At 37.3% G+C, this 3,663-nt stretch overlaps 1 long non-coding RNA gene across 1 annotated transcript in view; it reads right to left on the bottom strand.

Moving 5' to 3' along the window:
- The window catches only part of LOC126492837 (uncharacterized), a 26,631-nt gene that overhangs the window by 17,736 nt on the left and 5,232 nt on the right, over positions 1-3,663 (bottom strand). Inside the window, exon 2 of the long non-coding RNA XR_007589692.1 lies at positions 1,995-2,050. This is a non-coding gene — a long non-coding RNA (uncharacterized lncRNA). The remainder of the gene's footprint in view (positions 1-1,994; positions 2,051-3,663) is intronic.

Raw genomic sequence — 3,663 nt, 5'->3', positions numbered from 1 at the left:
CTCTCTCTCTCTCTCTCTCTCTCTCTCTCTCTCCCTCTCTCTCTCTCTCTCTCTCTCTCTCCTCTGCCAGCTCTGTTCTGGACAGCCCCAACTCAATCTCTCACATGGAGAAGAAACCCATTTCTTCTAAAGGACAGTTGTGTTTTCCTTCTAGTGGATAAAATAGTTTTGACACAATTGTCATATGCCATCTATTGAGATAATTTTTAAAAATTAGATTTCCTTATTTTGTTACAAAGGAAACTCAAACTCAAGACTTGCACTAAGGAAGAGGAAGGCCAATTTCTCACAAATGCTACCGTATTTTTGCAAAAATAAAACAAAAACAAAAAAATAAAAAAAAAAAAAAAAAAAAAAAAAAAAAAAGATTAAGGTATACTGCAAACATTTGTTTAAAATATGGTTAGAACTAAGTTAAAATACTATCAATCTTATAAAATGTTTTAAGGTTAATTCTGTACCTTGAGATAAAATTAATGCTTGATATTCTACAATTTTTGGTTTTTCTTTTTTGTTGTTGTTGTTGTTGTTGTTGTTTGGTTTTATTTCTTAAGACAAGGTTTCTCTGTGTAACTCTGGCTGTCCTAGAACTCACTCTGTAGACCAGACTGGCCTTGAACTTGGTGATCCACCTGCTTCTGCCTCCTGAGTGCTAGGATTAAAGGCATGCACCACCACTGCCCAGATTTCTACAATATTTTCTTAAGAGTTGATCTGTTTTTAGTATCTCTTGGTTAAATGAACATTTTAAATGTATGATTAAATTTTAGGGTATTTTTAAATATGTTTTCCCATTGGGCAAAGACTTTGCTTTTTGGGTTGTCAGTCATTGCTTTAACCATTAAAAAAAAGTTTCTGTTGAGAAACTGATGCTTACTTAGAATATCCTTCCTAAATTAAACAGTGATTATGAGACTTGTTTAATGGACAAATAGTTAAATCTATTTATAAAATTTGGTCTATTAGATAAACAAGTAACACGGGGTGCTGTAAAGGACTTTTAACTATAACTAAGTTCAAAATTAATTGTAAAGTCTTCTCCAAAAGATAAAATCCAGACTAAGAGAAAAAAAAAGCCCTTGTGTCAACGGCTTCATTCTGCCTTAAAGACCAGGCCTGTATACAGGTGCTCCTAAGGCACTCCTGGGGATGCTGAACCTCACGTCACCTAAGGGCCCGTTCATTCGGACCTGGAAAAGGCGAGTGACGCCAACAATGGAGTACCAGAGTGACTAAATGTTTCTCTCACTGTTTATGCTTCTTAAAGGTTTTTGTTTTCAGGCTTTAAAAAGTATTTATAATACCTAATACTCTATCTGATACATTTCTAATCTTGGTGCTAATGAAGTTGCAAATGAAAGTGTGGTGTCCCCTCACTTGATTGGACCTTTTTGTGCGACGGTGTGCTTACCCTAGACCACTACCTTATCCAAAACAATGCTTGAAATAACTCAAGTTTTTCATTGTCTTTGTGTATACATATATAGTCTCTTATTCAGTATATTTTGGATAAAACAAACAAAATCTAGTTTTTAAGTTACACTTAACTCCATTTACTCTAACTAGAGATACCCAGAGATTTGGGTTAATTTTTCTTCTCCAGAGCATATAAGACATCTCTAATAACAACATCTATGATGGATTATAACTTAAGTATTGATCTTTTTTTTTTCTCTTTCTTTCTTTCTCTCTTTCTTTCTTTCTTTCTTTCTCTCTTTCTTTCTCTCTTTCTCTCTTTCTTTCTTTCTTTTTAAAGAGTTTTCCGATACAGCGTTTCTCTATATAGTCCTGACTGTCCTGGAACTCACTCTGTAGACCAGGTTGGCCTCCAACTCTCTAGATCCTCCTGCCTCTGCCTCCTGTCTGCTGGGACTAAAGTCTGAGTCACCACACACGGCAGGTGTTGATGTTTCTTGATGTAATTAGCATCCAAAATAGTCTATAGTACAACTTACTGGGAATAGAAAAATTAATTAAACAATTTTGTATCTTACTAATAAAAGAGGAGACAACACTTCAGTGACCCCTTCAGAAGTCCCTTTTCCAGCCACTGAAATATAAGCAAGAGTCCATCAAGTACAAAACTGTATATACGGGAGAAACTGTTAGTCAATTTCATTAAAAATAGGTAAATTTTTGTTATTTTTGAAGTGTTTCTTTCATCTGTAACCTCACTCTATTAGGCCAAATTATGTTTTTAATTACTTAATTTTTAGATATAGCAATTTATAACCATGGGTAAATGCTATTACCATGTTAAAAGAAGGTGTTAAAAAAATAAGATCCAGATTATGGTGGCTAGTAGCGTTGCTATGACCCAAGAGTTTCTTTCTTAATGGTCTTTACCAGCTATTGCTCTCTCCTGCTCACTGCTTAACCTCAGCTACCTCAGATCCTACGAATGAGCTTCCTAGCTATAAAGGATCTTAAAATATTTAATAAATAAAATGTGGTCCCTGCCTGCACAAAATGCGGTGCTTGGCCATCGGGGGAAACTCTTGAAATGAACTGTCTGCAGAGACTGTTAGAATCTCAGTACTGTGGAGATAGTGAATTTCGTAAGTTCAGAGGCTAATTACCTCATCTTGGGCTAGTTCTGGCTCTCAGGACCAGCCGTTTCTTGCTCACCTCTGTGCTGGAGCTAACATCTTATGACTCAATAGAAGAAACCTTTTAGAATCTATTAGCTTGGCAGAACACTAGCCTCTACCAATCCAAAAGCTAAGCACGTCATCAGATCGCCTTGCGCCCTATAGAAAGCTTCTCCATCTCAGTGTACCTGTCTCTCAGATGTACCCGCCGTGTATTTTAAACTTCCCTTGATTTATGACTCTTTTTGTTCTGTAAAACTATAAGCTTTTTGAAACTTTTTTCATGTCGGAACATGGAATTTGAGGTAGCCTAAATCTGTGTTCCCAGGCTATGGTTACTCAGAATGGCCCCAAAATAAGCTATATCTTATTCCCTCAGAAGGAGGAAGAGGATGGGAAGGGGGGAGGAGTTCCCAGCAGCCACACCTGGAGGCTTAGACCACCAGTAACCCAGGAGATCTGTGCTCTCTTCCTGCTTCCAAAGGCACCAGATACACACCCATAATTAAAATAAAATTAATCTTTAGATAATTTTGCTTAATATAGTTCATTGTTTCAGCTTTCATTAACTTTTATAAGTGGGAAAATGGTAATCAAACACTTCTTTAGAATGATTTTTAGAATTAATTTGAAAGTAAAAAAAAAGAATAAACACATAAAAGAAAACTAGCCTTCTGATCTGCAGCTTTAATGGTGGGAATCTTATTATTTATTTATTTATTGTGTGTATCTACACAGTACAGGTGTGTGCATGACATGGTGTGTGTATGGATGTTAGACAACTTCTGAGATTTGGTTTTTTTCTACCCACGGTGGTATCTAGGACTTGAACTGAGGTAATCAGGTTAATTTGGCAAGTGTCTTTACCCTCCAAACTATCTTGCCAGCCCAGGAACTTCTTCTCCTCCATCCTCCTCCTCCTTCCTCCTCCTCCTTCCTCCTCCTCCTCCTTCCTCCTCCTCCTCCTCCTTCCTCCTCCTCCTCCTTCCTCCTCCTCCTCCTCCTTCCTCCTCCTCCTCCTTCCTCCTCCTCTTTCTCCTCCTCTTCCTTCTTCCTCCTCCTCCTCCTTCCT

Source organism: Alexandromys fortis, unplaced genomic scaffold (genome assembly GCF_014885135.2).
Source record: "Alexandromys fortis isolate MF-2015 unplaced genomic scaffold, M_Fortis_MF-2015_v1.1 scaffold_285, whole genome shotgun sequence".
Classification (NCBI taxonomy): Eukaryota; Metazoa; Chordata; class Mammalia; order Rodentia; family Cricetidae; genus Alexandromys; species Alexandromys fortis.
The sequence above is the reverse complement of the archived record's forward strand: the minus strand, read 5'-3'. Positions and strand labels throughout refer to the sequence as shown.